Here is a 15,382-nt window from a genome sequence, read left to right as displayed (position 1 = left end):
GAAATAATATTTGCATATTTAATGGAGGAGCTAGGATATATAGAAGGTCTCTCAATTTTTGACACATATTTTGGAGATATGTTACAGACATATGAAAAGGAAATATTATCCCAGATGCTCCAAGATAAAGCCAGATATTTATTGGGAAAAGAAGTTCTTATTATACCCCTACATCTAAGAGGAAGCCACTGGGCTTTTGTGATTGTTTATTAGTCATGTGACTTGATTGAGTATTATGATTCTCTGCTACAATGGGATATAAAGGAACACCGAGACTACATAACCAACCTCCTCAAAAAACTACATGATTTTGTGATCTTCGAAAAAATCTTAATAGGCCCTGTCACCACTAAAATAGTGACAGACGCCCCACAACAACCTAATTTAACAGACTGTGGCCTTTTTGTGTGTCACACAGCTGTGGCAGTGTTAAGAAATTATCCTCTGGACTTCAATCTGCAAGACTTAGGATTTTTTCGAAGAATCATAGCTGATAAACTACTCGGACGAGACACTGCTAAACTGCTGCTAATACAACCACAACTCCAAAAAGAATCATCTGCCAATCTACATAAATGCCATCAACCAAGCATTCAAGTAGATAATACTAAAACACACAGCAGATCCTCCTCAGAGGAAAGCACGTGTTACGACGACCAGAACCTCAACAACTACCATCAACAGAATATAGGACAAACTAACCAAAACACCCTGATAAAACCATCTAAATTAAAGAATACTGAACCTCAACAGCGAGCAAGGAGAAATAAACCCAGTCCTGAAGAAAGATGGTTCAAGGAAACCTATGAAGAACAACTTAAACACCTAAGAATGACCAACATACCCTACCTTGACTATAACAGCAAAGGAAATATGGTCACACAAAACTTCACAGGAAACTACAAAGATTACAGAAAAATGAGTGAGGTAATATTTCTTCTGCGAAAAAATACAAAGAAAAGTGTACCTGAAATATGGGAATACCTGGAAGAAGAAGTTAAAAAAGATGCCCGGTTTTTGATGGAATGGTTTTCAAAAATAAAGGACACTATGACACCTCTTAACTTCTTACCTGGCAGCAGAAAGAACCACCAAAATTTAAAAAGACTTATGAAGCTAGTAAACGTGGACCAACTAAATTACCATCAATATCCTGAAACGAAAGTCGAAATCAAACGGAAAAAACTACCCAAACAAAAAAATAAGTTTCGAGTAACTGACCTTGACAAATAATCAACTATAATACCACATAAACCACCAGACGTCTGACCAATGAGAAAACAACACTTCAGGAACAATAAAAAATCTAATAAAACTGAGTTTTCATAAAAATAATAAGTTTTATGCATTTAAACATTGAATTTTACTAAATAATATCATGAGTAAAATAAGTAAAATTCTTAATTATATAGATTCAGACTTTCCCCAATTAAAACAAAAATATTCTTATGATATGATAAATAAAATAAGTCCTAGCAGCAAAATCTTGTGTAAAGTAAAAAGCCTACATCAAAAATTGAAAGCAAAAAATCTTTAAAAAATAAGCCATGCTAACACTCAATTAGAAACAATTAAAAATTAAAAAAAGCAAAAACTACTCTATAACTTAGATATAAGGTTATAATCATGTAATACTATAATTAAAAAAGTTACCTAACCCATAACGGCACATCAAAAAACCCAATGAATAGCTGCTCTTTTCAAAAAAGGGTTGTTGATAGGCAATGTTATCGGTCTGGTGACTGTTGATCTACTGTAAACCAGTGGAAAAATTGCATAAATAAAAAAAGGTTAATAAATTAGTGCATTTTCTCAATTGGTTATAATTTATAATATATTAATAAAATAATAAACCCCGAACAAACATATTATGCAATACTGAATTTTCAAAATAGCAGCTTTATTATTCATTTAGGATGATTTTACAATAAATATGAAATGTAGATGCCTCTTTTGGTTACAAAATTTCACTGTTATTTTTTAATTAGTCAGCACCAATAAAACACAAGATCTCAAAAACAGCATTTGGGGGTAATACTGGTGAACAAATATATTATGCAAATCCAAAACAAAGCGACAAAAAAAAGGTTTTTTGGCACTTTTCTCCTCTTTTAAAGATTGATTATGATAAAATAATATTTTTTCAAGGGATTTATGCATTAATTATTATGAAATATAGTATAAGGTAGAAATTAATGATTTTTCTAAATAATAAATGTATGAAAAAAATAAATTCGATCCCTATCACTTAAGTTGACAGCTGCTGACCCCCAGTCTTATGGATGAACCTAAATACATGTTAAAGATAAAAATTACCCTGAAAATTATACAAAAATGTTTTTTGGTGTGTTGAAAAAATCTATTTTAAAATCTTGATTTTGAGGATGATGACCTTTAAGATGCCCCTATTGGTGGTGATGGTGAGCCAAATGTTATCAAAGTGCAAGTCCATGATGACAACTTATATATTAAACTATGATCCAATTTTTGTAGTTATAGCATCCTCCAACCCAGCATTATTAAAAAAGAAAAGAATTGCAATTTTATTTACTTCAATTCATAAGGTGAATACTGTAGTTTTTAGAAGATGGTTATATTTCTTGTCAGAAGGCTCCATTGGAGGCTGCTATGACTACAAAAAATGGTACATAGGTTAATAGACAAGTTGTTGTAATGGGCATGTACTTAGATAACATTTGGCTCACCATCACCACCAACAGGAGCATCTGAAAGGTCATCATCCTCAAAATCAAGATTTTAAAATGAATTTTTTTAACACATAAAAAAACATTTTTGTATAATTTTCAGGGCAATTTTTATCTTTAACATGTATTTAGGTTCATCCATAAGACTGGGGGTCAGCAGCTGTCCTCTAAAGTGATAGGGATCGAATTTATTTTTTTCAATCATTTCTTATTTAGAAAAATCATTAATTTCTACCTTATACTATATTTCATAATAATTAATGCATAAATCCCTTAAAAAAATATTATTTTATTATAATCAATCTTTAAAAGAGGAGAAAAGTGCCAAAAAACCTTTTTTTTATTGCTTTGTTTTGGATTTGCATAATATATTTGTTCACCAGTATTACCCCCAAATGCTGTTTTTGAGATCTTGTGCTTTATTGGTGCTGATTAATCAAAAAATAACAGTGGAATTTTGTAACCAAAAGAGGCATCTACATTTCATATTTATTGTAAAATCATCCTAAATGAATACTAAAGCTGCTATTTTGAAAATTCAGATTTGCATAATATTTTTGTTCGGGGTTTAGTAAGAAAGGTCATACTAACGAGTTATTAAAGTAATTGATACTCACCAAATTTAATTAATAATGCAGATAGAATCAAGCTGCAGAGGCCCAAAATAGCTGCCACCAGAGGCCCCCGATTCGGATCACCAGTACTGACCCAGTCAAAACCTGACTGGGCCAACTGATGTAACACAATCTGAAAAATAGAAATAATAAAGTCATTTTTTCTTAAAATTTTAATCATAAAAGTTAAAAACTAAAATTATTAAATACCCATAAATTCAATCATAGAAAAAATAATTATATCCAGGTTATAATTCAGGAATGATTGCAATTATATGGAAAAGTAATAAATAACTTTTAAAAATACATATAAAATTTAGTCTATAAAACATTTATTCAATGACAAGTGAAAGGAAGACTAAATATTATATACCTAAAATATGTAACATAAGATTAAAAAACCCTAAGAAAATGAACTTTTAAACTAATCAGTGACAAAATGACCAAATAATTTGTAAATATTTGTAAATTAACTATCATTTTATCTTTTCAAAAAAGCTACCTAGTTATGATCTTAAAAGCTGTTTTTGAAAAATAAAAAGATATAAATAATGTAATATAGTGTAACAATGTACAAAAATAATTAATAACGATAAAAAATGAATTACCTTTAACTGTGCTGCCGCCTCCTCCTTCGACATCGACCCTGCACCCAACATATCCACCAGCTTACCACTGGCGTATAAGTTGAGTGCATTGAACTGTTGCAATGTGAGGTTGTACTCGGCCAAAACCGAGTACACCCTCTCCATAGCAACTTCGTTCAACATCAGGTCGGCAAAATAATAGTAAAATCAATCTAAAACAAATTATAATAACTTATATATGTGGTAATATATTCACGAAGGCTATAAAAAGAACTTTACACAAAATTTTAGGGAAAAATTAATATTTATCACTCAAAAATTAAAAGCCTCTACAATAAACGATATTTCTTTATCATTTTTTCACCAATTTTTCAGCCTAAAAAGCATTATTAACACTATTTTTCCCTTTTCAAAATTATAAAATTTTTCAGCTTGTAGCTACCATATTAAGACTAAAACAGTAAGGCACACGCAAAATGGCGTAGTTAAAATTTAACGCGGCATCCATTGCTTTCTCTTACAAATACGACATTACGTGTTTTGGTATAAGTTTTATAGGCCCTCAAGAAAATAAAGTATATTTTAGAAAACCATTATGAATATTTACCGTAAAATAGTAATAAGTACGTCTGTGAAAAAATAACAAAAAAATTCCAAAATTTCATAAAAAAATATTTCAAATTTATACATCCTTGAAAACCAAGTCAACTGCGATCATCTTTCATTTAACCTCATGAAAATGGCAATGCAGGACTTCTCTTTTTGAGGAGGGAGCATGGATCAACATTTTACCCCCTTAGTCATTTTACGACATACAGAAAATTGTAGAGTAGCCTTGCAGGGGAGAAAAGTAGATCCGGATTTAACTTCTATATTATTCTTCAAAATTTACAAAGAAACATCTAGAAAATAAATAATCCAGATAAATCCAGTTATGTTTAAAATTATCAACAATCATATGCCTATAACTTTTCTACCAGTAACACAAGCCTAATATTTTACCTTCCCCTATATATTGAAATTATATCTGATCAAAATGTTACCCTTTTTTCATAAGCAAATCTCTAGAAACATCTGGTTAAGTTTGAATTCAATAGGCTGAAGGCCCCAATAAGAAGTTTTCCACGAGTTAACACATGAAAAAATATGCCCTCCCCCATGTCATAAGGAGGTGATTAACAATAATTTTACCCACTTATATGAACAAATCAACATAATATCCTTCCCTTTTTGTCTTTATGCATTTAGTCTTTGAATCAAAACTTAACTCTTTTTATAATAATTCCCACAAAACAACAAAAATAATCAAAATAATATTCAAATACTTTTCTAGTTTAACAATAACATTATTATAGGATTCCTGGTTTCAAAAAGCCTCAGTTTAGGATCTCATATAAGTTTAATAGTTCTTAAAAAACATAAGAACAGATATTGGCTAAAATTTCCTAAACAAAGGAATCTTTGAAATCACTAATTCTATACCTTCGTTTTACTATGTAGTAATTATATGTGATCACTTTATAATCTTTAATTTGCTAATTAGTCACATTGTAACAACACTCGATTATTTTTCAAATGTCTCAAAGAAAAGGGGAAGGGAGATCCTTTGGTGATATTCTGCCTAGATAGTAGAATCTGCCTGGCTAGCAGGCTCTGCCTGGATAGCAGGCTCCGCCTGGTTAGTAGGAAGTAAGGCCTATAAAAAGCAGCCCATTTGGGCTCAATATCTCAGTTGTGATACTACACTCTTTATCACCAGTCAAAAGTCTTAAGGGTTAAGTCGGGTTATAATCTTTGACAGAATTTAACTTGAGTAAACTTTTCTTTGAGATCTTTGGCCAAAACATACCTAAAATAAAATAGATTTTGTTAATTAAAATTATTCCGTTCCCTTAAAAATAAAAATCTGAAATATTAAAAACTTTGTTATGTATTAGGTGTAGGAGGGAAGTAATAGGGTTCAAGCCCTTATGGGCGAGTATTGGTAAATAGTCATTGAAATTAGTTCACAAGGAGTAAAATTTGCTCAGACCTTAAGATTACACAGTAGAACCCATTCTAAGGGATCGCATGATGGATCTGAGGTTTTGACGATTTTATTTCTCTAGTAGTATAATTCCGTAACCAGAAGATAACACAGTAGACTACCACCTAAAGGCGTCGCATGATGGTTAGCAGGTGCCCACTTTAGTGGATATTTCTTCGGAGATAAAGTAACCAGCTTATTCTGAGGTTGTAAGGAATTTATTTCTTTATTATTTTGTGCTAGATTTTGAGATAACACAGTAGACTACCACCTAAAGGCGTCGCATGATGGTTAGCAGGTGCCCACCTTAGTGGATATTTCTTTGGAGATAAAGTAACCAGCTTATTCGATAGATCTTAGCATAAAATATTAGGGATTTTCATTTATTTTACGCCAAGACTTTAAGATAACACAGTAGACTACCACCTAAAGGCGTCGCATGATGGTTAGCAGGTGCCCACTTTAGTGGATATTTCTTCGGAGATAAAGTAACCAGCTTATTCTATAGATCTTGGCCTAAAATATTTATTTGGGTTTCATATATTACCACTAACTTAATAGTTTGATTCCCAATAAACGTATGATCGTTGATGTACAATCCTAAAACTACCGATAGCACATTATTTTCGGAATAGGGTTTTTAGGTAAATTATATATCTACTGTTTAGTAATCTATTGTCTAGTGAATTGGTTTGAATATAATTAGTCATTTCATTGGATAGTATTTCTAATCAGACAGATATTAGTGTTTCACTGAATCAGACTTGGACTGTAACAGGAGGTGAGAGCACTGCGCCTTAATCATAGTAGTGTGATTAAAGGGTGCGGCTGTTTCGAGGACCAGGTTGTGAAGCAATGCAAAAAAATATTTATAAATAAAAAGTAATTTGTAAAGAAGGTGAATTCACTTTTTTGCTTTTTATTTAAGATAGTTAGCCAGTGCTTTTAGTAAGTAGTAGATGTAAAATTTTTCATAGAATTCAGATATGCAATCGTTTTTTTTGTAGACCTCTTATTTTTTAAGTAATTTAAGTTTTTTTTAAAAATAATTAAGTCGGTTTTAAGGTACTAAAACGCAACAAAATAAAAGAAGAAAATGGCCAGTATGAACAAAAATAGTAAGATCTTTAATTTGACACCTTACTTTTAAAATTCTGTTGAGTTTTTAACCTCAGTTTAATAAAAACTTTAAACCTAAATATTTTCTCAAACAGACATAAAAAATATGGGTTCATATATACCTTTAGAATCAGAAAAATATTACCAATCTATTCTAAGCAAAATTGAAAAAGTTTTATAAAACTACAGTGTGTTTTTTTTTATGAGAACTTTTTTGAAAGCAATTTTACCCCACTTATAGTTATCAGAATTTAATGATTAATGGCTTATTTTCTTCGTTTTTTAAGGGAAATTATGAAACAACAAAAAAAAGTTTCAGTTTATGTTGAAAAAGTACAGTAAAGTTGAAAATTAAAAACTTAGGTGTCAACATCTAAAAATGGTTTTAGCGCATTTTTCTTATGCTCAAATAATCAACCTTTTGCAAGAATGGCTGCTAAACACTTCAAAGTTGAGATATAGAGCTAAAAATGTATACAGATATTATTAGGGACATGTACTAGAACATATCAAAGTTTGAAGGTCATATCTCAACCAGGGAGGGAGTACTGGCCCCCCAAAGTCGACTACAGAAAATGCATTTTTTTAGAAAAATGCGCTAAAACCATTTTTATATGTTGACACCTAAGTTTTTAATTTTCAACTTTACTGTACTTTTTCAACAAAAACTGTAATTTTTTTTGTAGTTTCATAATTTCCCTTAAAAAACGAAGAAAATAAGCCATTAATCATTAAATTCTGATAACTATAAGTGGGGTAAAATTGCTTTCAAAAAAGTTCTCATAAAAAAAACACACTGTATAATAAAAAAAATAAGTTTATTTTAAGAATCATAATTTTCGGCTTTAAAGGGATGACTTGGACAAAACCTGAACAAAACCTAAACAAATGTACATACACTGTAACAGATATTTTTAAACACAAAAAAAACAATGATGCATTTTGAACTGCATTGTTTTGAAGTTTATAAACAGACTGAAGCATACTTGTTCATAATTTTTCATTCTTTACATGTTATGTAAGTATCACTATTTTTATTGTAGTATCTATTGTATATATTGTTTGAACATTATCCTTTTTTTTGTTAATTCTATTGGTTAAGTTTTGAGGTGAAGCTTCTTGATTTGTCAATTTTAGAGACTTTTGATTGGCTAGTTTAATAGTTACAATTAAGTGTTGCCTGTAAAAATATAATATTTTAGGCCATTTTTATTTTTTTAAGTTTTTACTTTTTTAAATTTTGCTTAGAATGGATTCGTAATATTTTTCTGATTCTAAAGGTATATATGAACCCATGTTTTTATGTCTGTTTGAGAAAATATTAAGGTTTAAAGTTTTTATTAAACCGAGGTTAAAAAAATAGATTTTTTCAATAATTACTCAACAGAATTTTAAAAGTAAGGTGTCAAATTAAAGATCTTACTATTTTTGTTCATACTGGCCATTTTCTTCTTTTATTTTGTTGCGTTTTAGTACCTTAAAACCAACTTAATTATTTTAAAAAAAAACTTAAATTACTTAAAAAATAAGAGGTCTACAAAAAAAACGATTGCATATCTGAATTCTATTAAAAATTTTACATCTACTACTTACTAAAAGCACTGGCTAGCTATCTTAAATAAAAAGCATAAAAGTGAATTCACCTTCTTTACAAATTACTTTTTATTTATAAATATTTTTTTGCATATTATAAAGGACAATTTATTGCATTTTACAGACCTTTTTTTAACCAACTTTAAAAAGTAAAATACATCGCTGTTTATTTTTTTTGTTAGAAAACTATATTTAGGATAATTTTGGTTCAAAATAAAAACACACACACACACCCTTCCCCCCTCCCCAAATCTTAATTTAATTAATTATTTTCATTAATTTTTAAAATACTATGAAAAATGAAATATGTATATGTATAAATCTATTTTTTTTGCATAACTTTTTCAGTGTCTCTCATCAACCACAAAGTATTAAATACATTCAAAATTGAAGAAATATCTAAGTAGGAGAAGCTAAATTATATAGAACATTTATTGCGTACCTAAACGGAAAAATAATAGAGAAGCTACGATATAACTTGAGTATCACAAAAGTCGATTGCCCCCTGTGAGGTTTGAACTCACGGTCCCTGGTTTACAAGACGAGTGCTCTACCATTGAGATAAAGGAGCCACTTGTACAAAGAAAAAAATTTTAGATAATACAAATCCACAGAGAATATTAAGTAAAAAAAAATTGTATCATTTAAAAACAATAAAATTAGGCAAACGTCAGTAGGGCAGTTACCCTATAAATAGTATTCAAAAATATTCATAAGTATCAACATTCAAAAACGTATTGCTCCAGGTGAAACTCGAACTTATAACCCCTGCATAACAGTATAGAAGAACCGTGCGCTAACCGATTGCGCCACTGAGATCGGTTTTTAATAAATGCCGCGTTTTTTCGACAATTTTTTAGACATTGATTGATTGAACGAAGACGATGGGAGAGTATACAAAAGAATTCAAAATTTTAAAATTATTATTATAGCCATTTGTATAATGTCTAATACAACTTAAATCCATTTTCGCTGCATATTTATATTATTAGATATTATACAAATGGCTAAAATGATAACTTTAAAGTTTTGATTTCTTAATTTGTATACTCTGTTAAAATCGTACGGGGCATTGATCATCAAGATGAAATAAGGTTTAAAATAGAGTATACAACTTAAGGATTCAAAATTTTAAAATTATTATTTTGGCCATTTGTATAATGTCTAATACAGATCTAAAAAGATGCATTAATAAATATGCAGCGAAAATGGATTTAAGTTGTATTATACATTATACAAATGGCTAAAATATCAATTTTAAAATTTTGAATTCTTATGTTGTATACTCTCCCATCGTCTTCGTTCAATCAATCAATGTCTAAAAAATTGTCGAAAAAACGCGGCATTTATTAAAAACCGATCTCTGGAGCTCTTACATTACAGGTTCAATCTTTTTGTAGCTCTTCGAAATGGTGGTTTCTATGTTGTAATTTAAAAAAAAAACTTAAAATAAAATTTTTTTAAAAGAATATAAAAAAATTTAATAGGATAACATTTTTAAAAAATAAATTTTTAAAATTTTTTTTTGGGGTATGGAAATGTCTGACCCCCACCCCAAAATTAGCTCAAAACCACCCAATGACCATATATATATTTTCTGTGAAGGACAACCTTGTCAGTTCAGTGGTTACTGAGATCTTAAGCTTCAGACAGACAAAATAATATGAAAATTAAGCCCCGCGGCTGAATTGACGGCTGAGGATGTACTTGCACCTGCGGCTGCGGCTGGGGCTTACAATATCTCAGCCGCGCGGCTGCTTCAAAGCTGCGGCTGAATTTAAAAACTTAAGCTGCGGCTGAGGCTTACAAATATCAAGCCGCGCGGCTGCGGCTGAGGCATAATTAAACTAAATTAGGCAGACAGAGAAAGAGAGAGTGAAAGACAGAGAGAGACATGGTGTAAAGAGAAACCATTCTTTGTGCCCTTCAACTTTATGTATACTCTCAAAAGTTTTCAATTAACTTTGATAGAGTATTTGTAGGTTTATAACACTCAATGGCAATGATTTAAGGAATATTAAGACACACATTTAAAAATGTTGCCATTTAGAAAAAAAACTTTTTAAAAATACTTTTATTTGTAATATTAAACATAAACACATTATGACAATTTTAGTTATCAGTTTTATATTTATTTTGTTTGACAACAGAAAAAATGCAATATATTTTTTAAAATAATGTGAACTTCTAGCGGCCAATTTATAAACTATATTTCTCACAGAATGATGTTGATTATATGTTGGTTGTGTGTCTGTTTGTAAGTGTGTGTTGACACACATAAAATGCTATTGTTTACGATATCTTAGGGAAATCGTGGTTGCCGCGATTTTTACTACAAAATCGAATTAATCCCTAGCGATTTTTGCTATAAAATCTTAAATAAGATTTTGGCGATAATATACTACATATTGGATGCGAGTTTCCTTACGACGTTTCTAGCTGGGAAAGTTTTCATATTGCTGATTTTTATTGCAGACAGAGTAACTTATATGCTACAATATTTTTATTATCTTTTGTAATTTGTTGCGTGCACAGGGTTTTGTCAGGGGGGGTGTACATCGAGTGGGATTTAGAAGGTTGCTAAATTTTGTGTTGTGTAAGTCTTAAGGAAATAATTATTTTTTACCAACACACCAACAAACACACACACGCACTCACACACTAACACACACAAACACAATCACACACACGCGAACACACACACTCACACACACGCACTCACACACAAACACACACACATTCAATATGTGTTCTAATAATCCTACTTGACGTAAAGAGATCAATATACACATCACCTTATACATTTCTTACACATTAGATCTGTTATTTAACGGCTACTTGCAAGAAGAAAGGACCAGATCTAGTATATATATATACATATAACTACCTCCCCCCTTTTCCAATGACCTTTTTCGTCTGCTAGCAAACTGTTTTCTGCTACTTGGCTGTGCTAATATTCCCGATACCTGGTTAATTTTCAAAGACTTAATTGAGAGTCGGCTCAGGGTCATTGCAATAGGAAAATAGAGTTTTTTAACCCCTTCTCCCTCTAGAGTTTTACTCTAATAAAAAAAACAAGAATGGACAAACGGACAAAATGTGTAATAGACCAGAGGTGGATTCTTTAAAAAAAATTGCTCCACTAATCGCTTAGTAGGGCAAAATTGTTTTCGTGAAAAATCCTCCAATTTCACATAAAAAATCTACAAAATTAAAAAAATCTTTTGTTCATAACCCTTCTATGATTTTGTTTATTTTTTGTAGATTGTTAATGTAATTTTTGTGGATTTATGACAAAAAAAATTTTGCCCCACTAAGCGATTAGATCGATGATCTTGGGAGCTACATTAAATTCAATGGATATTGGATATATTTACAAGTTAAAATTTGTCGTCAATTTAGCTTGCTAGTATTCATCCAGTACTGACGGGGGGGGGGGAATAAAGGAGGTGGAAAGGGGGAATAATTATTTTAGCCCACTGCAAGTTTAACACTATTAGAGAACATGAAAACTTGGTGTAAGATGCAAGTAATAATATAATCATTTCTAGGGTATATGTCTGACTGAATTCTGTTAATTTCTTCCCCCTAATAGGTAATTTTGGTGGAATTATTTTGTTATTGCCTGTATCTTACACCAGATTATCACGTACTCTAATAAATTGAAACTTGTAGTTGGCTAAAATAATGATCCCCTCCATTCAACCCCTTTACCCCATCCAATCCCCTTTTACTGGAGAAACAAACTGAGCAATAAATGATGTCCATGTTAGCAATATAAATTGAAAAAAAAATTTCCTTTCATAATAAATCCACGTATATTCTATAACCAATTCTTTGGGCTCGGAAACGATAAAGCCGCGATTAACCAAAAATTATAAATAATATCGCGATGCAGCCACTACTACAGCGGTTAATATTTGCTTAACGTCATAATTGTACAAGCAGCTGCAAAATTTAGAACAATCTGCAGATGCCCGACTAAATAAAAATAGCTCGTGAACCCTGGTTTTTCTATTTAAAAGATTTATTACAATATGCATAGTGTGATAGTTTTACCTTAGATTTGCTGAATGTACACATTCTAGTCTTTTCAATACTCTCTAAATATAATACTTTTATAAACTTTTTTAATTCTTTTTTTTAAATTTCAAAAATGTAAAAGAATAAGAATATAAATTGATAATCTCTATATAAGGCCAGTGATTTGACATAATATTGTAGTCGTATCATATTTAGAAATAGCTGCGTTATTCTCTTAGAATTTTTTTTCTCGTATCGTATTCATTCGAATCCGGTGGATAGGAACCGGTTCTCATCCATACAAAAAAAAACTTTGTCTAGCATCGTATTATATCCAGCTTTCTACGTATATAGAATTATAATACGATGAAAGAAATAACTATTCTTAAATTTCTGTTTAATCTTGACTGAGTGCTACAAATCTTCACTTAACCACCATTAATTTTAATCAACAGAATGGGGTGTACATCAATTTATTATCTTATCGAAGCAGCTTATAGTGCTTAATAAAAAATAACAAAACAAAATACAAATGACCATTGATAGGCCAGTATACATTGTAATTTGCCAATGTAAAATGAATACTGGCGAATCATTGATCATTTGTATTTTGTTACGTCATTTTTTCTCTATAAGCTTCTTCATCTTATCCCTTAAAAATCCCTGTAGTAAAAGTGTTATCAATTGTTACACAATATAAATTAGGTCACCCAGAACCATATATAGAAAAATATCGCAAGTGAGTGTCCTAACATTATTGAGAGAAGATCAAGGATGAAAATATACAAAACTAACCAAACTCATCAATATTCAAGCCGTCATTACTACTGAGACAAATATCTAAAAAAATGCTAATATTACGAATTTTTTTATGCATTAATTCAGTTATCAATGGTTGCAGCTGTATAATTTCCCACATATTAAATCTCATTTTAACAAGATATAGCAGATGGGCTGCAGGACAAAGTGCAGTAGCTTCGCCCCTAGCCTCCGTGGGCTTCGCCTTGTAAAAGGAAAAAAGTTGCATTACATGTTATAAAGTATTTTTTTACCAGTATCTATGCTCTCTTTGAAGAATAGGGCCTATTCGATTCTGCTGTTTGCGAGATCTTTAGCAGACATACAGATTGACAGACAGTCATTATTCTACTTCTAAAATGACAATGCTAATATAGCATGATTCACTTGAATAGATTTGAATCATAATGAGCTTTTTTACTTGAAATATATTTCTGAATGACAACGTAGACTTTTTCCTCTTAAATTGGGTTGAAAAAGAATTCTAACTGAATGTATTTTTTTCTGTAAGATCGTATGCAGACCACGCATGTTGTTGAGTTGGCTTGTTGAAAGTTTTTGTTTAGATTAGTATGATCAATAGTGACTACACAATAATAGTTGCCAACTATACCTGCTAGACTTGGAGCTATCTCGTTCACATCAAATAATAGTTGCCAACTATACCTGCTAGACTTGAAGCTATCTCGTTGACATCAAATAATAGTTGCCAACTAGTCCTCCTAAACTTAGAGCTATCTCGTTGACATAAAATAATAGTTTTCAACTATACCTGCTAAACATGGAGCTATCTCGTTGACATCAAATAATAGTTGCCAACTATACCTGCTAGACTTGGAGCTATCTCGTTGACATCAAATAATAGTTGCCAACTATACCTGCTAGACTTGAAGCTATCTCGTTTACATCAAATAATAGTTGCCAACTATTCCTGCTAAACTTGGAGCTATCTCGTTGACATCAAATACTGGTTGCCAACTATACCTGCTAGACTTGGAGCTATCTCGTTGACATCAAATAATGGTTGCCAACTATACCTGCTAGACTTGGAGCTATTTCGTTGACATCGAATTTTGTCGAAAGTACAACAAACTGAAGTGTCAATTTTTTGCTTAAAGAAGTTGTATCAACTTTTTTGCTTTTTATTTAAGATAGCTAGCCATGACCCATGAGAAGCTACACAGACAGACAGATATAGATCCTGTTACTTTTATACAAGGATAGACTAATGTCCAAAGAAGTTGTATCAACTTTTTTGCTTTTTATTTAAGATAGCTAGCCGGTCCTTTCAGTAAGTATTAGATGTAAAATTTTTCATAGAATTCAGATATGCAATCGGTTTTTTTGTAGACCTCTTATTTTTAAAGTAATTTAAGTTTTAAAAAAAAAATAATTAAGTCGGTTTTAAGGTACTTAAACGCAACAAAATAAAAGAAGAAAATAGCCAGTATAAACAAAAATAGTAAGATCTTTAATTTGACACCTTACTTTTAAAATTCTGTTGAGTAATTGTTGAAAAAATCTATTTTTTTAACCTTGGTTTAATCAAAACATTAAACCTAAATATTTTCTCATACAGACATAAAAAATATGGGTTCATATATACCATTAGAATGAGAAAAATAATATGAATCCATTGTAAGCAAAATTGAAAAAGTTTAAAAAATTGTAATAAAAAATAGAAAAAATAAAAAAGTTATTTTAAGAATTGTAACTACTAAACTAGCCAATCACAAATCGCAAAAATTGACGAATCGGGAAGCTTAATCTATAAAATTAACCTATAGAATAGCCAGAAAAAAAGGAGAACGTTCATACAATATATACAATAGATACTACAATAAATATAGTGATATTAAAGAACATGTAAAGAATGAAAAATTATGAACAAATATGCATCAGTCTGTTTATAAACTT

The sequence above is a fragment of the Acartia tonsa genome, chromosome 11 (genome assembly GCF_053477335.1).
Source record: "Acartia tonsa isolate MP-2025a chromosome 11, ASM5347733v1, whole genome shotgun sequence".
Lineage (NCBI taxonomy): Eukaryota > Metazoa > Arthropoda > Copepoda > Calanoida > Acartiidae > Acartia > Acartia tonsa.
Note: the sequence above shows the minus strand (reverse complement) of the source record.